This window comes from Tamandua tetradactyla, chromosome 17 (assembly GCF_023851605.1).
Source record: "Tamandua tetradactyla isolate mTamTet1 chromosome 17, mTamTet1.pri, whole genome shotgun sequence".
Lineage (NCBI taxonomy): Eukaryota > Metazoa > Chordata > Mammalia > Pilosa > Myrmecophagidae > Tamandua > Tamandua tetradactyla.
The window spans coordinates 26377187-26400649 of NC_135343.1; the positions used below are offsets into that span (position 1 = coordinate 26377187).

Sequence of the window (23463 nt, forward strand, 5' to 3'; positions counted from 1 at the left end):
CATGAGACCCAGCAGGTTGAAAGACTTTCCTGTGAAGTCTCTGGACTCTGTTTTTCTTATCCTGCCCAGTATGTGGCGCTTGTCTGACTGCAGGTCCCACCAGCATAAGATGATACGGTACCTTTAACTTTGGCTGGGGGTTTGTTGGAGACAGAGGAGAGGTTGTAGGCTGGTTTTAATGGCTTCAAATTACCAAGCACTAATGTCTGAATTCCTTGATGGAGGGATTCCACCTAGGTGGGCCTTCACCCCTCCCCTGGGGAAGGCACAGGCTCCAGGTAAGCCCCCAAAAGAGCACACTTCTGCCTATGCCTGGGGCAGTTGCAGCCTGAAAAGTCCTGCCGCTGTATCCAGAGGCAGTCAAGCCTTGTAGATACACAGCCACAAAAACCTGTTTCCTTCTTTTTTTTCCCCCTTTTTCTGTCAGTCCTGCCCCCTTGGTGCCGGAGCAAAAATGAGCAACCTCCACTTTGATCGGGTTCACCTAAGCTGGGGGCCTATTTTTAGTAGTCAGAATTTGTTAATTAGTTCCACAATTGGCGTTTGATTGTGCCCAGTCACTGCTGCTGGTAAAGTCCTTTCCTTTCCCCTCTGGGAAGCGGCCTGTGGGGGAGGGGCGCTGGCCGCCGCAGCTTTGGGAACTCACGGTTTTGGGGGGTGCTCGCAGCTGGTCCAGCTGGTCCAGACTTGGGTACGCTGTGTGTCTGGTCACTGACGTGGCCCCAGGAGCTGTTCTGTACTGTTTCTGGTTATTTAGCAGTTGTTCTGGAGGACGAACTAAAACGCGCATGTTGTTAAGCCGCCATCTTGACCTGGAAGCAAAAGAATAATTTTTAAATGAAGTTTAAAACTCTGTGCCATATCTCGGACTGGCCATCCTAATTACTGCATTGGGACTGTGATTGAAAGTGACCATAGAATGATCTGAACTGAATGAACTGAAAAATTATGGAGACTGCCAATGTTCTCATTTCAAGTCAGGGGAAGGCTATCCCCACTTGATATTTTGTAAAGAGTACAGGGAAGATACAAATAGTGTTGCATTTTTACCCCATATATCCTTATTGTTGAGTTCCAGTGGCCAACATTTAGCATTCTGTTTAACTGGAGTGACATTATTCTGAGGTCCTGCATCTCACAAGTTGTACATTTAACAGACGGCTTATGGATGGATTGATAGATAAAATGGACTAAAGGAAATTCTATGCTAACAAATCTTGAGAAAATTAGAGATGACCCCAGAATCATGCAAACTGGAGTTGAGATTTTTTGTTACATCCTTAGACTGTATGCTTCTTGTAGCAAAGGACTAGGTCTTATTCATCTTTACTTCCCACGTGTTAACTCAATTGCTGGGATATAGAAAGAACAAATAAGTTCTTCTAAATGGTTAGTGTATTTTGAATAAAGTTACTAGTTAAATCAGTATGTTGTTTTATTAATTATTTAGTTTTAGTATTAACATCTGTTATTGTCTCTGTTATTGACTATTTAGTAGTAGCATTCTTTTAATATGCTCATCAAATCACCTAACAATTCAGTGTATTTTCACTGAACTATAACTACAGAAAGTTTGTACCTCTCCATATCCCTGCTTAATAACCTTGAATAGAGCCTCATAATGAGAAACTGTCAGGCACTCTCTGCTGTCGTTCAAGTCTACTTACACGGTGTTCTCACCGTGTCCTGCTGCTTTATCTTCCATCGTTCTTTCCCGTGAAACTCTTTTGCTGTCAAATTGGGCTGCCTGGCACCCCTAAAAACACAGCATTTCCCTCCTTCATGCCTTTGTTAATGCAATTTCCTCCTGCATGGAGTACTTTTCCTCTTCCTCTTTGCTGTACCTACTTTGCATCTTGACCAATGCTTCATGAGCCTCCCATCTCTATAACATTATCCTGCACCAAGACCAGTGGACAGTGACTTTTACCCTGACTATTGTAAAAATGATCAGGCTACATCATTCAGGCATCACTTGATAGACATGTTAACTTCTTGTGTATATTTGCAATATTTCGCCATTTCGATTTTAAGTGCTTTAAGGGTGGGGAGTCTATCTTAGATATCTTTGTCTCTCTCATGCTACCTTGGACATAATAAGCACCGATGTACTTTGTTGATTGTTTAAAATGAACTTTTAAAATTTTAAAATGGGCAGAGAAACTATACTAATTTTCCTTAAAAGTCTACATCTGGAGAAGCCTGCCTGGAATGATTAAAAGTAAAATGAGTGTTGTTTATATGCCTTAATTAAAAAATTTCAAAGCAATTCAAAGGAGTATTTGAATACTTTCAAAGGAGTAATACTCCTTTGAATATTCAAATTCAAATACTAAAACCTATTTAATACATTTAATATAACTATGTTGGAAGATGGAAGAAAGAATGTGTATATTGGAGTAGGGGCTGTTTCTATCTTCCATCGTAGTAGAAAGTAGTAGGAAGTCAATACATACTTCTAAAGTGGAAAAAAGTCAACAAAATAGCAGCAGCAATATATTATTTAGAAACACGATGGCAAATAACAAGCAAAAAAAGTAAAAAGAATTTTTTTTAATGAATGTTGCCGCTTATTTCTTTTCACTTTAAGTCCCTGTAGGAATGCATCTCACTCTTGCTTTTAAATAGTTCCTCTGGATACGTTTCTAGTTCTAGATCTATTAGTTTCTTTTTAAACCTTAGGATGTGTTCAGCTGCGTAAACAGCTTACAACTTAACAGTTTACAAACAGCAGTGCTTCTCTCCCTTCTTTCTACTATCCTGACAGTTTTTCACAACTTCTGCATCCCTCCCAGGGCATCATTTGTTATTCTTTTCTCTTCTTCCTCTATGCATTCCATAAATATTTATTGGTGCCTATGATCATGCTAGACCCTGGAAAACTCAGTAGTGAATAAATCCTCATTGTCCAGCCGCGTTTTCTCCTTTGCTTTTTTAGTCTCTTTGCTTTGCTTTGTTTTGTTTTCATTCTTATACCCCGTTTCCTAAGACACATCACAGCCAGTTGTTCACTTCTCAGGAAGAACAATTAGAATTGTAGTATTCTTAGGTCATGAACTTAAAATCCTGACAATCACCTTGAGGTTATGCCAGAGAATGTTTATTAGCCAGTACAGACAGTGCAAAGTATATGTTCAAATGCTGTTGGTAGGGCAGGTGTCTTATGCCTTCAGCAACATTTGTATATTTCATTGATTCATCCATTCAATATTTTTTGAGTATCTACTGTATCCAGGAACTGTGAAAGGAATACAATACACTGGGATCACAACAGAATATAATATAAAATCACCTATTTTTAAATGTACTTAGTCAATCATGTGCCTAAATATATTAAGGCAAATAAATGAACAGAATGTGGTAAGTATTCTAATAAAGATATGGAAAAATTGCAATGTGATCTTGGAGAAAGAAGCAGCCAACCTTACCTATTAGGGAAGAGTCACAGGTGGAGTGAAAGCAACCTCAAAAGACAAGTAGTAGTCTGTCAGGGGGCAGGAGGAAAAGTGTGTACATAGGCATGAGGGCATGAAGGCAACTGTTCATTCTGGGGCAGCTGAGTGACAAGTAGGCGTAAAGGGAGAGAGGAGTGAGTGCAGCAGTAGCAAAGGGTCCTGTTATGAAAGACCTAACCATTAAAAGATTTGACTGGAGTTAGAAGTGTGGATGGGATGAATACAGGTAAAACTGGAGGAATGTGTAGTCAAGGTGTGAAATGTTGAGTCCCCAAACAAGGGGAGAATGAGGATGAATTCAGAAGCTATTAGAAAGTAGAATTTAGACAACTTGTTAGCTAATAGGGTGAGAAACTTGGAGGATCCAAAGATGAACCAAGCTTCCAGCTTGTGAAAGAGGAAGAGCAGACTTATGGGCAAAGAAAAAGTCAGTCCATTTTTTAAAATTTAAAAACATCACATAAAATTAGAGAGAATGGCACAGTGAACCAAAGAATGCAACACTCACCCTACACAATTATTAGTATTTGGCCCATCTTATTACTTTATCCTGTTTTATTTTGGGGGTAGGAGGGATTGGCATTAGGGTTTTTTTAAGTAATACCAAGATATTATGCTATTTTACCTAGAAATACTTGACTATGCCTCTTAACAACAAAAGCTATCTTTAGGCCTAACCACCATACTATTATTATCCTTAAAAAATTAACAATTTCTTAACATCATTTTATATCTAGTTCATAATCAAATTTCTCTGATTGTCCCTAAATTGTTCTAATCAGGATCCCAAATGGGATCCCCATATTGAATTTGGTTGTTTTGTCTCCCAAATGTGATAAATTTATAACCCATTTCCCATTCTCCCCAGCCCATGCCATTGGTTTGTTAGGGAAATGAGGTCAGTCATCCCATGGAATGTTCCATGTTCTGGATTTGGCTGATTGCTTCCTCATGGTGTCCTTTAACTTATTCTCCAGAGGCAATTACTTTAAACAGTTTCTGTTTTTAGTTATTTTTGTGATTACCTAGAAATCTCTAAATTCATTTTCTTTTTTTTACTGAACTTTTTCAAGTTTTTTATTTCAAGAAAACATAGAGATACAAATGTTTTTATAATTAACATATGAAAATCTTCTCTCTTATGATATCATAACATTTAAAATCTATTTTATCTAATATTACTATAGCTACTTCTGCTTTCTTTGGTTTACAGCTTACATAGACCGTTTATTTCCATCTTTTCACTTTCAATCTGTATCCTTGGGTATAAGTCTTTTGCGAGCAGCATATAGGTAGATCACATTATTTACTCAGTTCTGTCAATTTGTATATTTTAATTAGTGAGTTTAGTCCATTAACTTTCAAAATTATTACTATAAAAGCAAAACTTGGGTCTGGCATCTTATCCTATATCTATAAAGATATTAGAATTTCTTAAATTCTAAATATTAAATGCTAACTTAAATACCATTTGATTAGCTTTCAAAACTGTGAAGGTTCTCAAAATATCAAGTAGAAAGTTATTACAAATATCAAGCTTGCTATAGTAATGACCTATGTTACTAAACAATTTCAAGTTTTGGATTTCAGGAAGATATAAATACACAAATGTTTTTATAATTAATATATGAAAACCTTACCACCAAAAATGGATATCTTGGTTAGCTTATCCATAGGCTTATTAAATAAAATATAATCATTGTAAAGCCTGTGTTTGCCCAGTAAGTTTCATAAACCAATTTAAAATTAAGGTAGACAAGGAAAAAATCTAGAGATATAGATATGAGAATTTCTTGAATTCTAAATATTAAACCCTTAATTACCATTTGATTAGCTAACAAAACTGTGCACATTCTTAAAATATCAAGTAGAAGTTATTAAAAACATCAACTTTGCTACAGTAATAACCTATGTTATGGAACATTTTCAAGTTTTTGATTTCAGGAAAATATAAAGATACAAATGTGTATATAATTAACATGTAAATCCTATCTCTTAAGATATCATAACACTTGAAATCTATTTTATCCAGTATTACTTTAGTTACTTGTCTTTCCTTTAGTTACAGCCTACATAGAACATCCATTTTCATCCCCCTATCCTCAATCCATCTGTATCCTTGGGTCCAAGATAAGTCTCTTGTGAGCAGCATATAGAGAGATCATATAATTTAATTCATTCAGTCAATCTGTGTCTTTCAATTAGTGAGTTCAGTCCCTCAACATTCAAAATTATTACAGTAAAAGCAGATCTTGGGTCTAGTATCTTATCTAGACCCTATTGTGCTGGTTTGAAAGGATGTGTGTCCCCTAGAAAAGCCACGTTTTAATCCTAATCCCATTTTGTAAAGACAGCCATTTCTTCCAATCCCTATTTAGCACTGTATGTTTGAAATTGCAATTAGATCATCTCCCTGGAGATGTGATGTAATTGAGAATGGTTGTTACACTGGATTAGGTGACGACATGTCTCCACCCACTCGGGTGGGTCTTGATAAGTTTTTGGAGTCCTATAAAAGAGGAAACATTTTGGAGAATGAAGGAGATTCAGAGAGAGCAGAGAAGAATGACAAAGCCATGTGAAGCAGAGAGCCCACAAACCAGTTACCTTTGGAGATGAAGAAGGAAAACGCCTTCCAGGGAGCTTCATGAAATAGGAAGCCAGGAGAGAAAGTAGCAGATGATGCCTTGCTCGCCATGTGCCCTTCCAGCCAAGAGAGAAATTGTAATTGTGTTCACCATATGCCTTTCCAGATAAGAGAGAAACCTTGAATATCATCAGCCTTCTTGAACCAACGTATCTTTCCCTGGATGCCTTTGATTGGACATTTTTATAGACTTGTTTTAATTGGATGTTTTCTCAGCCTTAGAACTGTAAACTACTAACTTATTAAATTCCCCCTTTTAAAAGCCATTCTGATTCTGGTATATTACATTCTGGCAGCTAGCAAACTAGAACACCTATAAATACAGATATCAGAGTTTTTAAAATTCTACGCATTAAACACTAACTACCCATTAAATACCATTTGATTAGCTATCAAAACTGTGACCATTCTCAAACTATCAAGTAAAAAGTTATTACAAATATTAACCTTGTTATAGTAATGACCCATGTTACTATACATTTTCAAGTTCTGGATTTCAGGAAAATATAAAGATAAAAATGTTATTACAATTAATATACAAAAATCTTAACCATCAAAAATAGGTATCTTAGTTTATCCATAGGTGTATTAAACAAACTGTAATGATTATAAAGCCTGTATTTGTACAGTAGGTTTCAAAAACCAATTTAAAATTAAGATAAACCAGGAAAAATATGTGATATAGTAATCAGTTTCTGGGATTCTAAATATTAAACACTAACTTAAACACCATTTGATTAGCTATCAAAACTGTATGTATTCTCAAAATATCAAGTAGAAAGTTATTAGAAACATCAACTTTGCTATAGTATTGGCTTACGTTACTGAACATTTTCAAGTTTTTTATTTCAAGAAAATAAAAAGATACAAATGTTTTTACAATTAACATGAAATCTTATCTCATGATATCATAACATTTAAAATCTATTTTATCCAATATTATTATAGCTACTTGTGCATCTTTTGGTACAGCTTACATAGAACATCTATTTCCATCCTTAACACTTACAATCTGTTTGTATCTCTGGGTCTAAGATAAGTCTTTTATGAGGAGCATATTGATAGATCATATTATTTAATCCATTCTGTCAATCTGTGTCTTTTAATTAGTGAGTTTAGTCCATTAACATTCAAATTTACCTCTGTAAAAGTAATTCTTGGGTCTAGCATCTTGTCCTATAGGTTGTTTTTTGTGGGTATACTTATGGTGGGGGCCTCATTTCATTCTTTTTCCATGTGACCATCCCATTATTGCAGCACCATTGTTGAATTTTGCTTTTGTTTTTTGGGGGGTGGGGGTGGGGGGAAGTGCATAGACTAGGAATCAAACTCAGGTCTCCCACAAGGCGATGAGAACTCTACCACTGAACTACTCTTGCGCCCCCTCCTAGAGTTTTATTTATCAAATCTATATATTCTTTTCCCTCTCTTTTTATCCTTTAAGTTACCCTTGGTAATACTCTTCAATTCTGTACCCTTCTCCAGACCTTCCTCTCTAGGTTTCTTTCAGTAAACAGAGCTCCCTTTAATATTTTTTGTAGGGCAGGTCTCTTTTTTTAAAGAAATATTTTTATTGAGAAATATCCATACATATACAGCCCAATCACATTATGCAATCAAGGACTCACAGTAGCATCACATAGTTGTGTATTCTTCACTATGATCATTTTGAGAACATTTCCATCACTCCAGAAAAAGAAAGAAAAAATGAAAAAAAAAAAACCTCATTCATCCCATACTCCTTACCCTTCCCTCTCATTGACCCACAGTATTTCTTTTTTTTCACCTTATTAACTATTTTAATATTGTTATGTGATACATTTTTTTAAGTTTTAAAATAGGAATGACATCTATTTCCAACACCCCGAAATACTGACATTCCTTTGTTCTTCCTCATGCAAAAGCATTTTTTAATTTATACATTTAGTCACTATCATTGTACACTTTAGGCATTCCTAGATTATACCATCTCAGTCTTTATCGTCTATCTTTACTTCTGGTTTCACATCTGTAGGGCAGGTCTCTTGTTGGCACATTCTTGCAACCATTGTTTATCTGTAAAGATTTTAATCTCTCCTTCAATTTTGCAGGACCACTTGACAGGATAAAGAATTCTTGGCTGGAAGTCTTTCTCATTGAGATTTTTTTTTTTAATTTTATTGATATAACAACAAACAAGCACATACATTCTTTTAAACTTTTTTTTATTGTACAGTATAACATATATGCAAAGAAAAGAAATAAAAAAGCAATAGTTTTCAAAGCACTCTTCAACAAGTAGTTACAGGACCAATCCCAGAGTTTGTCATGGGCTACCATACAATCATCTCATATCTTTCCTTCCAGCTGCTCCAGAATATAGGAGGCTAGAGGGCTTAAATATTTTTTTATCATCACAATCGAATTTTTTCCCTCTTTTTTGGTGAAAAATAACATGTATACAAAAAAGCTATAAATTTCCAAGCACAGCGCCACAATTAGTTGTAGAAGATATTTCAGAGTTTGACATGGGGTTATAATTCCACAATTTTAGGTTTTTATTTGTAGCTGCTCTAAAATACTGGAGACTAAAAGAGATACCAATTTAATGATTCAGCATTCATATTCATTTGTTAAATCCTATCTTCTCTGTATAATTCCACCAACACCTTTGATCTTTCCATCCCCCTCTTTAGGGGTGTTAGGGCTATGGCCAGTCTAAATTTTTTATATTGGAAGGGTCTGCCACTTAAATGGGGTAGGGAGATGGAACTGTCTGATGTTCTGGAGAGGCTGGGCTAGGTTTCAGGACTTATCTGGGCCAGGGACCCATCTGGAGGTTGTAGGTTTCTGGAAGGTTACTCTAGGGCATGGAATCCCTATGCAATCTTATATATTGCCCTAGGTGTTCTTTAGGATTGGCTGGAATGGTCCTGGTTGGGGATTGGCAGGTTATGATAGGTAGCAAGGTCTAACTGAAGTTTGCACGAGTGACCACCCGAGTAGCCTCTTGACTCTATTTGACCTCTCTGCCACTGATACTTTATTAGTTACACTTCTTTTACCCCTTTTGGTCAGGAAGCAGTACATTCTTAACATACAAACATTCCATACATGGTGTACAATCAATGGCTCATAATATCATCACATAGTTGTATATTCATCACCATGATCATTTTTTAGAACATTTGCATCACTCCAGAAAAAGAAATAAAGAAAAAACTCAGACATACCATGCCCCTTACCCCTCCTTCTCATTGACCACTAGTATTTCCATCTATCCAATATATATATTTTTAATTTTAACATCTGTTTCCCCTATTATTTGTTTATTCTTAATACATATGTTTTTCTCATCTGTCCATACCATAGATAAAAGGAGCATCAGACACAAGGTTTTCACAACCACACAGTCACATTGCAAAAGCTATATCATTATACAATCATCTTCAAGAAACATGGCTACTGGAACACAGTTCTACAGTTTTAGGCACTTCCCTCTAGCCTAATATACCTTAAACTAAAAAGGGGATATCTATGTAATGTGTAAGAATAACCTCCAGGATAACCTCTCAACTCTGAAGTCTCTCAGCCACTGACACTTTATTTTCTCTCATTTTTCTCTTTCCCCTTTCTGTCAAGAATGTTTTCTCAATCCCTTGATGCTGAGTCCTAGGTCATTATAAGATTTCTGCCCCATGTTGCCAGAGAGGTTTACGCCCCTGGGAGTCATGTCCCACGTAGATAGGGGGAGGGCGGTGAGTTTGCTTGCTGTGCTGGCTGAGAGAGATAGGCCACATCTGAGCAACAAAAGAGGTTCTCTGGGGGTGACTCTTAGGCCTAATTTTAAGTAGGTTTAGTCTATCCTTTGTGGGTATAAGTTTTATATGAACAAATCCTAAGATTGAGGGCTTGGCCTATTGATTTGGTTGTCCCCACTGCTTGCGAGAATATCAGGAATTCTCCAAATGGGGAAGTTGAATTTTCCCCCCAAGTCCCCAAGTCCCAAGGGGACTTTGCAAATACTTTTTATTCACTGTTCAAATAACTCTGGAATTTATCAGGGCATCACTCTGGACAAACCTACAAAATCTCATGCCCTATTCAAGGTTCCATGTACTTATCTCATTCAGAATTTTAAATATACCATACCACCGCTTTTTCGCCTCCATGGTACCTATTGAGTAGTCTGAACTCAATCTTGTATAGTTTTCCTTGTATGTAATAAATCTCTTTTCTCTTGCTGTTTTCATGACTTTTTGCTTCTCTTCAAGATTTGACATTCTGATTAGGTATGCCTTGGAATAAGCTTATTTGTATTTATTTTATGTTATTTGGGATTTGTTGGGCTTTTTGGTTTGGATGTTTATGTCTTTTATAAGGGTAAGGAAGTTATCCTCCATTATAACTTCAACTAGCCTTCCTATCCCTTGACTCTTCTCTTCTCCCTCTGGGTTACCAATAATTCTTGTATTTGTATGCTTCATGTTGTTTATTATCCTGAAATCAAGTTGCATTTTTTCCATCTTTCTTGCCATTTGTTCTTTTGAACATTCAAGTTCATTTGACCTGTCTTCTAATTTGCTTATTCTTTCTTCTGTCTCTTGAAATCTATTGTGTGTCTCTAATATGTTTTTAATTTGGTCTACAGTATCCTTCATCTCTATGAGGTCTGATATTTTTCTATTTATTCATTCAAATTCTTCTTTATGTTCCTCTGTAACCTTTCTCATATTATTATGAACAACCTTAATTAGTTGTTCTGAATTCTGAGTCCTCCCTGAATAATTTAACTTGGTCATTTGTTTGAGCCATATCTACCTCTTCTTTATGCTTTCCCAGTACCGTCTTGATGTCCTTTGCTGCTTTCTGAACCAGCTTAAGCAGCCGTTCCAAATTCTGTCTCCTCAGGTGATTTAATTTGGTTATTTGTCTGAGCCCAGTTCTGCCTGGACCTTCACCTGCCTTATAACCTTTTTTGTGGACGAGGCGTTTTACTGTCTTAATAAGGTTACTTTGCAGATTTATTTCCCTCCCACATGTAAGATTTGGATTCGGGACTCCAGCCAGAGCTGCTGACCCCAGCACATGCCAAACTCTGCCAACTCTGGGCCTGGGGGAGGAACGGCCCCCACCCTAACGGAGAGTCCCGTGCTGCGGGTGGATCGAGTGGCCCCAGACTCCACCCCACCCCCGTAACGCCGGGCTGTGGGACCAGGTATTCCAGCTTCACACACCTGTGGTCTTCAGGCCCCCGTGGGGGGGGGGGAGCGGCACCAAGGCCCAAACAGGTCTCTTCCGCCAGAAGGAAGACGGACCGGCCCCCTCCACGTCTCCCGCCCAATCGTCACCCCAACACCACCCAGCGCCCACAGCAGCGCCTCACAGCGGCGGGAGCAGGCACTGACCCGGTGGGGTCGGTGCTCAGGAAAGGCTCATCTGCCTTTCAAGGTCGCCACGGGCACAAGCCGAGGGGAAGATCATCCCAGGCAGCTGCGGGGAGGCGGAGTCGTGGCCCCGCGCGTTTCCCGCGTCCTCTGCGTCCCCATCTCCCGCTGCCTCGTCCAGGGCCTCCCGGTGCAGGACAGGAGCCCTCCAGGATCGCGCCCAGCCCGGATGCGCCGGCCTGCCGTTGTCTGTCGTGTCTCTCGTTGCACGGAGACGGAGACGGGCGACCGGTCTCCTCTGTTCCGCCCTCTCTGTTCCGCTCTCTTACCAGAAGTCGTTTCACCGTTTCTTGATTTAGATATCAAGATGGATGAAAATTTAGCTCCTTTGCTCCACTTCCCTCCTCCCAATATAAGTTTGCCACTCTTCTTGGTTCCTTCATCCATCTCTCTGAAAGACAGTATCCTAATACTTCTCTTTCCTGTTCCATCAACCAAGAGAGTATCTCATGTTGAGGATGTTTTCAGATCTCTTCTTTCACCCACTCTTCTTTTTACTTCCCAACTTCTGTCAGCTGTGTAAGAATAAAATTAAGTTAGCTTTCACACAAGATGGCGCAGGAGGAGAGACCGGGAACTCACTAAACAGGGCTGCAAGCCAGCTCAAACTAGCCTTGCAGGGAGGGAAAGGAGAACGCCTCTGACGCAAGCTTAGAATTGGCGCTGAATCCTTATACGGGTAAAAATAAGTCTAAATAAATGACGACCAGGGTGACTGGAATGCAAAGTATAATCAAAAGCGGGGGACTCTCGGCAGGAAATTTGAAATAGTTAAGCTGCTCTGATAGGCTATAAACTCGAAAGTATCCAATCAGCAGAGAAACTGGAGTAATATAGGGAGTAAATAGCGCTGCTTTTGCTTGCTCAGAGCCCCACCATCATTTTTCAGTTATGGCTTGGTTCTTGCAAGATCGTGAATAAATTATTTTCTTCTCCACAATCGGTTGAGCTTTTGTTCGTTTTCAGATACGGCTGTCTTTCTAAAAACTGCACCTTTAGTTTTCAGTTTTTCAGGTGGATTACATTCTTCTCTGAAATCACAATTTAGTTTTCTGTGCTTTGTCTAGGAATGTATTCCAAAATTATAAAAAAATAATAAATGAGTATTTACATCATTACGGCTTTTTGGATTTAGTTCATTATAGGGCCAGAAAATACCCTTGCTTTCCTCTTTCTGGGGTCAACGTTAGAACGCCGGTGCCAAAGAAGAACGTTTCTAGAGTCACATTAAAATAGATTTCCTTTTTGACGCTCTGCCATTGTACAAAATTGTGCCACATTTTAGCTTTGTTTCATATTTGGTGCATACCAAGAATAATATTTGAGACTGTGGCTTGAATGGGCAGCTTGTCAAGGAAAGGAACTCCATCAGATATGGGAAGTACCTCTGGTTGCCCCAATAGGGTTCACCATGTCAGGAGGCTATGCGGTCAGAGGGTCCCCAAGGCCTCCAGAGAACACAGGAATGCTCTACTGGAAAGCATTTGAACTCCTGAACTTATCCCTGGATCCTAGGCACGAACTCCTGATTTACATCACCTTTCTCTAAGACTGTACACAAAGCATCATTTATTTAAAATTTTTTGAGACCTATTGATATTTGAGTAGTTTCTAGTTTCTTACTTTAACAAACAACTTTGCAATATATATTTTTTATCCTCACTCAACTTTTTTTTTTTTCAGTTTTTAACTTGGGAGAAATTTATAACTGAAGAATTGCTGGATAAATCATGTGCAATTTTTAAGGCTTTTGAGATCTATAAGTAACTCTACAAAATATTTGTATCCAAATACCAGCAGTGTGTGAGTCACTATTTTAGTACACCATCAATAACACTAGGTGCTATTATTATTTATAATTTTGGGGAAATTGATATCTCATTTATATTACAACAAAATACAAATAAGATATCATTCTGTTAGGACTCTGTTGTAATGACAGAGATTCAATAAAACCAATGTAAGTGAAAGATCGGATTTATTGCCCCATTCATCTAGGTGCTGGCCTTAGGGTTGACTGGATTCAGGAATTAAATCACGTTGTCAGGGAATATGTTGTCCTCATTCTTTTTACTTTTGCAACCTGCCTTTTCTGAGGGAGATATGGCTGTAGGCAGCTCCAGGCTTATATCATTTCAGTCTAGGATGTCTGGGTAAAAGAGAAATCTTTGTTCTCTTTGTTTTGGTCCTACATAAATCAGAGCTTATTTGATTGCTGTGATAGAAACCCAATTTAAGCTGGTTTAGGGAAAAAAATATGAGTATATTGTTCTCATGTAATTGAAAAGTTTAGGAGAGGATGCTGCTTTCAGGCACAGGTAGATCCAGAGGCTAAAGCAATGTCATCAGGACTTATTTTTTTCTCTTTTGTCTGGTTCTCCTCTTTGTTGGCTTCATTCTCAGGCAAACTATGTCTTCCTGTTGGCAAAATGGTTCCTGGCAGCTCTAGATTTATCTGACTCATCAGTCTCATGAGTCTCAAAAGGGAATGCCTTATTTCTGATGGTTTCAGCTAAAATTCTGAGGAAAACATTGGTTGACCTGAGTTAGGTATGATGTTCATCCCTGAGCCAGGTATTGTGGCAGGAGGATAAAATAATCTGATTGGTCAGTCTTGGGTTATGTGCCACCTCTGTGTCGGGGGCAGGTTTCAGTCACACTAAAACCACTTGAGCTAATAAGAGAGAAGGAGGGTTTGTGAAAGGGGAAAAGAAGAGCAGATGCTGCAAAAGTGAAAAGAATAGATGTCTATTACAAGTACCATCAGCCCTCCCAGAACCACATGGTTGGAGTACAGGAGAAAGAAGTTCCTCTATCAAATGAAGGGGAGAAGGAAGAATGCATACATTAAAGCAGCAAATGCCCTCCAAATTATTGTTTTAATTTACATTCATTAATAAATATATTTGTAGGCTGTTTTTTCCTATTAGAGCTATAATGTTATCTAATTGATTTACAAGAGTTCTTAAAATATTGATGTTAACCTTTTAAAATTATACATACTACAAATATTTTCCCATTTGTCATTGTTTTTTTTAACTTTTTAACGTACTTTTTACACAATAATACAATTTAAAATTGTACACAGATCCATGCAATGGTCATTATGCTTTTATTCTTCCTAATTCTTGCTCTAAATACTTCTCTGACAATAACAGATTTAACTTCTATGGGCCCTATTTCTTCATCTATTCTTCCTCTCTGTATGGGCACATCTATTCTTCCTATCTTTTTGGTATTTTTATGACTATTAAATAGGAATTATTATGTGTCAAAGTCTAGATCTCAAGATACTGGGTAGGAAATATTGAGAGAAATGCTCTGAGCCAAAGCTGCCAGGGGATGTTTAGTGATAGCCCATAGGAAATGCCACACGTGACACGTGATCCATTTACAGTTGAAGTTACCCTTCTTGCCAAATATAGAGCAGAATAAAAACCTTCCCTCTTCCTTAGCCAGCCAGAACACTTATCTGCTAGAGGAAGTACATGCAGTTGCAGGAAACACAGATGCCTGTCAGAACCCTCAGGTTAGAAAGAGCATTATGGGGCTAAGCTAAACAGATCCAAGCCTGCTCCCAGTTGAACAGGGAAAGCAGGCAGCTAATATTTTTCTGAATGTAACTGTGGGAATAGCCTCTGTCGTTGGTGAAGACTTGACACTTAAAATGAGCTTAGAGCAGTTCCACGTGTGCAGACTAAGAACTTTGCACAAGTAGGATTAGGATTCTGAAATAAGACATACCTCCATAGCAAGAGTAGATTGGCACATGGAGGGGGATCACCAGGGCCTTGGAAAGCAGAATCAAGATTGGACAAGAAAATAACCATTCTTTTAACTGCATTGACCAAGGGTTTTCATAAATCCCTTCCTGAGGAAGAACAGGAAATGGTTATGAGTCTCGCACTATGTGCCTTTGGTAGTTTGTTATATATATTTATGTTTAAATTGATGTATAGTAAAAGTATGTAGCACAAGAATTAGCTTTGACAATCCTTTTGTCATCTACCAAAGAACTTGTACAGATACTGCTATACGGAGATTTTTTGAAGTGGTTAGGTTCTGCCAGTCTATTAGGTGCCAGGGGGCAACTGGATAAACAGTTCCACTTCTAGACAACTATTTTAGGCTTATTTCAGTCTGGGTCTGCTACACTTTATAAAAATCACTTTGTAAAGAGGGAGGTATTACATAAAAGTCTTTCACTTATCATAATCCCTTAAATCAGTAGTTCTTAACCATCACTAAACGTCAGAATTACCTGAGAGATTTTAAAAAATATTGATGCCTGGGCCCCACCCCAGTTTAATCTAATTAATTAATTAATTAATTAATCAATGTATCAATCTCTGGAGGTGAGGAAAATGTCATCCAAATGATTACTGTGCAGCTAGATTGAAAACAGCTGATATGGCATTGCATGAAAATGAGATATAAAGTCAGGTCTTAGAGGATATTTGCAAACATAATGTAATAAAACCAAGCCACGGCATGGTGCATAATTCAAGTACTACCTTCTGAACCCACACAATTTGGGGCATATTTCTTGATTGTTTCTGGAAGAAGTTTTTTTTCTTTGAATTATTCAGGTATTGTGCAGGTGTTGAGGTGGTCTAAATTGGCACTGGGAATGAACAGAAGAGCATTTTATAAATAGAGAAATTTGATATAGATATTGAGTATCTCCAAAGGAGATTTTATGTATTTACTTCCTTTTTTTTCCCCAGTAGTTTGGCCATATGTTAAATTTATGAAAGTGCTCCTTTTCCCCTCCCTCCCTCTATTGTGCTTAACTGGCAAAACCCCAACTCTGAGAATAATAATATTTTCTCCATGCCTGCACCTGCACAACTGAGTGTCATAGTTTTGATTCCCCTATAAGCAGAGGTTGAAACAAGGATTTATGTAGAGGTGTTTTATTTGGGAACTGTAGGTTAAATCAGTAGAGAATGGGAAAATTATAAAGGGAAAGGAATGCATCTAATAGAGCCAGCTATCAAAAGAAATTTCCATGGGGTAACTCTGGGAAACAGTGTAGAACACACATCTCAGAATTATACTACCTTAGTCTTTATGCACAAACTCCTGGGAATCATTAATTGAAGAAAATTTGGCCTGTTGTCTGACTGTTAGAAGTGGACTGAGCCAAATTGAGGGTCTAGGGGCTATGACAGCATTGCTAGGGAAAAAAAGTCACAAAATTGAGCAGATAGGTATTAATACAGATTTATGATTTTCAGTCTCTAATGAATACTTAACATAGCAGGTATTCCCAGTGTTGTTGTTGTATTGTTTTTTAAAGTTCATGTTCCCACTCTTTATAAAGGCCATGTATGTATGTTAACTGCAATATCTGATTTACTTGTGGGTCTGTTTCTATTGTCTGTTTTCCTCTTGCTTTTCTATCTTTTGATCCTCTCTCCTGATATGCTTTTTAAAAGTTGTTTTATTATTTTTTAATGCCAGGAAAAATTTAAAGGATCTCCTTGATGTTGCTTTCCTCCAGAAAAGATTTAACCTTTTTTCTTGTTAGCACAGATAATCTTGATGCTATCAGGAATTGAGATAATTCTAGATTGTTTCAGGCTTTGTGAGAGTTGGTCTATTTCTAGTTTGCCTCTGCTAATCTTTTTTTTTAATAGACTTTATTTTTTGGTTAGTTTTACGTTTATAGAAAAATTGCACAGAAAATACATAAGTTCCCATACATCCCATCTCCCTGCACCCTAACAGTTTCTCCTCTTAGCATCTTGCATTAATGGGGTACATTTGTTACAAAAGACGAACCAGTATTGAGATATATATATATATAATGATCACAAAGAAACCACATTGTTTATATTGAAAATTCAATCTGTGCCCAGATACAGTATTGCACAAATCCTAAGTGAATTGATAATTATATTAACAATACAAACTCATGAGCATTACAGAAAACTGGTGTTCTAGGTTGGTATATTTGTACCAGGTACTTTAGTGACTATAACAAACAAAGGAAATTGGGCACTAATTCAATTCATGAGAATTAGCTTTCAGAAAAACCGTATTTGCCACCTTACAGAATATGTCAAACCCAGGAAAAGCAGTAGCTAAATGACAAAATTATCACTGATAAAGAAAATTTGGTGATAAAAATGTTAGGTTAAAATGTTGGGTTTTAAATTTTAGCAATTGTATTTAAGATCCAGAAAGTAGAAGCACATTGGGAATTTAAAAAAAGACCCCCAAGTTTTCCTTCACAATTACTACTACATTCTAAAAGAAAGATTCTGGACTGCTGTAATTTTTTCCCTGGTAGAGTAAACTATTGCTTCATGGTTTCATCAAAGAAACAAGATGGTAATTCACATAAGTGGGTTTCAAAATAAGATTCTTACCATTCAAAATAAAATAAAAATATACATGATCTCCCTCAAATTACTAAAAAAAAAATATTAAAATGTTGACCTAACAGAGAAGCCAGATCACCATTTAACTTTCCTGACTGCCAAAGAGCACAAGGAATATATTACTTACCATGGAGGGAGACCTGAGGTTGACTCCTGGTGCCTCCCTAACTTGCAGTGAGCTTCCTTGGGGTTCTGCTTACTCAGTGATAGAACTGAATGGAACGTGGACTAGATGGCTTTTAAGGGACCTTTCAACTAAAAGAATCTAAATCAGCTTCAGACCCCATTTTGAGCAATCATCTAGGGTGTTAAAATAAATGGATTAAGAAACAAGTGGTAGATTATTTTCTACCTTTTGCACCATCATCCAGTGCTAGGAAATCTTTGCCTGAAACTTTCATCTAATGGCTGGTACTGCTAAAGGGCAGGCAAATGAGACATTTGGCAATATTTTAAATTAAAATTTTAAAAGGCCATGCCAAATTTTGGTAGAAAAGCAGTGCACTATTACATTACACAAACAGTCAGGATTTCTTGCCTCTGAATTTCAAAAGCCATCTATCTGATTGGGAAAACGCCAAGGGAGTTGTACAATTCAAGCCATTTGATAGACATCTACCTGAAATCCTATCACTAAGGCAACTTCAGTGAAACTTTTCTAACAGAAAAGATATAGGAGTGTTAAGTGGATGGTAGGATTTTTCTTTTTCTTTACAGAACAGAAAAATGATCCAAAGCGAGTAATGACTTCTCATTTTTCATTCTCTAAAAGGAATACAAATATCACTTCTTGAATTCAACAACCTGGCCTCATTTTCAAAACGTATTACTTTATTTCCTCCTAAAGCAGCCACACATTATTTCTCTAGAAAGCTCCAAATCTTCCCAGGAACATTTCTAGAGCTTACAGCTGAAGGAGGAGTCCTGGGTTGTCAAATATTAAAGCTTTCTCCACAGCCCCAATTTCTTTTGATGTTTGGATTATAGACAGCAAACTCATGGATAATTTGTTTTATACATAGTCCATTTCTGTTCCTAAAAGTGTTGGCTGTGCTTTTTCCCCAATGAACACTCTGACTCCATCTTTGAATAACTTCATCAGAATCTTCTTTTGTCATCCTATATCCTAAGGTATAAGAAAGGCCGTTACAACTTCTGTTTCGGACACAGACTTACACACCTGTTCAGGTGTATCTTTAAGAAATTGTTTTATTTTGTTTACTGCTGAAGGTGTCAGGGTTGGGACAGCTTGGGATGCTGCAGCTTCTTCTTGCTCATAGCCAGAATTGGGCGCAGGACTAACAAAACCAACATCTTGGCCAGGCCTGCGCCTGGAAGCTCAATTACCTCAGCTTCTCTCTGTGGGCACAGTGGACCAGTACATTTTCTTTAATGAAAGTCCATAGTTTATGTTGGGGTTCACTTTCTGTTTTATAAAGTTCTATGGGTTTTGACCAAATGCATAACATAATGTATCCACTATTACAGCATCATACAGAATAGTTTCACAATGCCCCAAAATGCTCTATGCTACACCTGTTCATCCCTCTTTTCCTCCCGTTGAGCCCCTGGCAACCACTGATCCTTTCACTGTCTCCAGTATTTTGTCATATAGTTGAAATAATATAGTAGGTAGCTTTTTTGGATTGACTTCTTTCACTTAAAAATATACACTTAAGGCTCCTCCATGTCTTTTCATAGCTTGACAGTTCATTTCTCTTTACTTCTGAATAATACGATATTGTATGGCTGTATCAGAATTTGCTTATCCATCACCTGTTGGAGGATTTATTTTTTGCTTCCAATTTTGGGCAGGTATGAATAAAACTGCTTTGAATGTTTATATTCATGTTTTGTTTTGTTTTGTTTTTATGGATGTAGTTTTACTCATTTGGATAGCTACCTAGGAGCAAAATTGTTGGGTCAAAAAGTAAGCTTATGTTTAGCTTTTTAAGAAACTGCCAGACCATCTTTCAAAGTGGCTGTCCCATTTTGCATTTCCACCAGCAATGAATGAGTATACCTGTTGCTCTACATCCAACGCCAGCATTTGGCATTATCCGCATTTTGGATTTTATCCATTCTAATAGTTGCGTATGGTAGCTCATTATTTTAATTTTAAATCCCCTAATGACATATGATGTTGAGCATCTTTTCATATACACATTTGCTGTCAGTCTATCTTCTTTGGTGAGGTGTATGTTCAGATCTTTTGCCCATTTTATAATTAAGTTGTTTTCTTATTGTTCTGTTTTAAGAGTTCCTTGTGTATTTTGAATATAAGTCCTTTATTAGATATGTATTTTGCAAATATTTTCTTCCAGTCTGTGGCTTGACTTTTCATTCTTTTAACAGTGTCTTTTGACAGAACAGAAGATTTTGAATTTTAATGAAGCCTAATGTCATTTTTTTTTTCATGGATCATGACTTTGCCGTTGTATTTAAAAAGTCAAAAACAAACTCAAGGTCATTGTTCTAGTTTGCTAGCTGCTGGAATGCAACACACCAGAGACGGATTGGCTTTTAATAAAAGGGGATTTATTTTGTTGGTTCTTCAGAGGAAAGGCAGCTAACTTTCCACTGAGGTTCTTTCTTACGTGGAAAGCACAGCATGGTCTCTGCTGGTCTTCTCTCCAGGCCCCTGGGTTCCAACAACTTTCCCCGGGATGACTTCTTTCTGTATCTCCAAAGGCCTGGGCTGAGCTGCAAGTGCTGAGATGAGGAATGCCGAGCTGCTTAGCAGTGCTACGTTGCAATCTCTCATTTAAGCACCAGCCAATTAAGTCAAACATCACTCATTGCAGCAGACACGCCTCCTAGCTGACTGCAGATGTAATTGGCAACAGATGAGGTTCACATACCGTTGGCTTATGTCCGCAGCAACAAGACTAGGTATGCTCACCTGGTCAAGTTGACAACTGAATCTAACTAACACAGTCATCTAGATTTTCTCCTATGCTATACTGTAGAAGTTTTACAGTTCTGCATTTTATATTTAGGTCTATAATACATTTTGAGTTAACTTTTGTGAAAGGTTTAAAGTGTGTAACTAGTTTCTTTCTTTTTTTTTTTTTTACATTTGGTTGTCCAGTTGTTCCAGCTTTTCAACTATTTGTTGAAAAGACCATCCTTTTCCATTGAATTGTCTTTACTCCTTTGTCAAAGATCAATTGCCTATAATTGAGTGGTCTATTTCTGGGCTATACGCTGTTCCATTGATCTATTTTGATATTCATTCACTAATACCACTTCATCTTGATCATAGTAGCTTATATAGTAAGCCTTTGAAGTTGGGTAGTGTCGGTCCTGCAACTTTGTTCCTCTTCTTCAACTTTGTATTATTCTGTGTCTTTTGCCTTCCCACATAAACTTTAGAATGTTTGTTGCTATCCACAAAATAACTTGTTGAGGTTTTGATTGGGATTGCATTGAATCTACAGATCAAGTTGTGAAGAACTGACACATTAATGTTGTCTTCCTATCGATGAACATGGAATAGCTCTCTATTTACTTAGGTCTTCTTTGATTTCTTTTTAAATCTTTTAGTAGATGGTTTCTTGCCTTCTCACTACTGCACTGTTTAAAATTTGGGAAGTATCCTAAAGGCAAAAGCCTTAACTTTAGGGTTCATTTCTTATGTCCTAGCTGCATTTGTTGGACTGAACTCCAATTTTTATTTCCTTAGCGCCTTGGGACTGCAGAGAGTTCTACTCTGTCACCTCTGCTGTAAATTCACTGTAGGTTTTGTGTATTTTACTTTCTTCTTTTATTTTTTACAGCTGTTCTCATCGATTGAGAATAGAGGAAAATAAGAAAAGTGAGAAAGTTGAGATGACTGCAGAAGGAATGAGGTAGTCTTCAGAGAAAGTGAGAGAAGACTTTTGCTTCAGATTAGCTTGTGTCAGACCAACTTCCAGCTGGGGACAACTATCAAAAGTGGGTAAAGCAAAACAAAACAAAACCCTAGCTGTTCAAAAGCATTGGAAAAGAACTAAACCAGGCAGGACTTCACGTGCCAAGATCTGGGAGAAAAGGAAAATGCACTGAGATGAGGTAGACATTTAATACTCACTTTGTTTTTTCCTCAGGAAATTTCTGAGTTTTGGCATGAAACATAGAGATTGGTGGTTGTTCATTGGCTTCTCACTGTACTTAGAACAGAAACCAGAATCTACCATGGCTTACAAAGTCTGGGATAATATGGCTTCTCTTTCCTTGACTGACTGTTGTATTTTACTCCACCTTCCCCCTTTTTTTATAATGCTTCACACTGGCCTTTCAATTTCTCTTACCTGGAAAGTTCAGGCTTTTGCCGTGCTAGTCCCTTTGTCTGGATTAAGATCTCCCACCTCTCTTTCTGACTCTCCCCTGAATCCTTCAGATGTCACTTCCTCAGAGACCTTGCCTGACCATCACTCATGAGATCCATACCTGACCCTCATTCCATCTAAATTAGATACATAGCACCTATGTATGGTTACTGTGGGCAATAAATAAATGCTGAAGGAGTGAGTAACCTACAGCTTGGTGATAATGTTGCATAATGGAAAGGAATCTGAATTTTACCCTGGAAGGTCAGATTCTAAATGGAGTTCTACTTCCTGGGTGATTTGGGGCAATCCCTTAAATGTTTGAGGTCTTTGTCTCTAATGTCGATATTACCTGACCTACTTAGTTCGCAGGGTTATTGCAAATATCAGATGGGATCTGGTATATAAGTGCCTTAATTGTAAAATGCTATTGTAAATAGAGGTTACTGTACTATTCACTGGCTCAAAAAGGAAGCCATTTATACTCAATCACAATAATATGTTTTGAGTGTCTAATTATTAACACTTTACTGTATAAACATCATTAATAATATTTTTATCATTAACAATTTTTCATGCAAGATTTTATATATGATAGTAAAAGGTAAAGAAATTTAAAAAATATTTTTATTGACAAAACAAAACAACATACAAAAATGAACATACCTAACATATGAACATTAAAGGTAAAGAATTTTATGAATTTTTTCCATCTTGTAAAAAGTTTTCTATGCCTAGGTAATCACTGTCTTATTTACATAACAAAATATCTGTGAAGTACATGTTTTTTAAAAAAACGTTCACTTTAAAGGATCAGTAGATGAATATACTGTGAACAACAATGCCTAGAATATACTAGAAGTTCAACCAATATTTACTGATTGAATTTTTTTCTTTTAATTTACATTTATTTGATTATCAGAGAAATTGCTCTTGTTGCCATATGTTTATAGACTACAGTAAAAATTTAGCTTAAATATAATTGGTTATACATTTGAGCAATAAGAAAAGTTATGAAAATAGAAACAATATGAGTTGTTTATAAATATGATTGAAATAGAAATTTCTGAAACCTGTCAGCTTTGTCCCTAAAGTAAATCAAAGACTATGTGCTGGTTTGAAAGGATGTATGTACCCTTGAAAAGCCATGTTTTACTCAAAATCCCATTTCGTAAAGGCAGAATAATCCCTATTCAATACTGTATGAAATTAGATCATCTTCCTGGAGTTGTAACC

At 37.2% G+C, this 23463-nt stretch overlaps 1 protein-coding gene and 1 pseudogene across 4 annotated transcripts in view; one reads left to right on the forward strand and one right to left on the reverse strand.

Annotated features, from left to right (window-relative positions):
• ACYP2 (acylphosphatase 2) overlaps nucleotides 1-23463 on the forward strand; it is a 350111-nt gene that overhangs the window by 111012 nt on the left and 215636 nt on the right. The window lies entirely within an intron of this gene.
• LOC143661121 (iron-sulfur cluster assembly 1 homolog, mitochondrial pseudogene) lies at nucleotides 18850-19231 on the reverse strand (annotated as a pseudogene).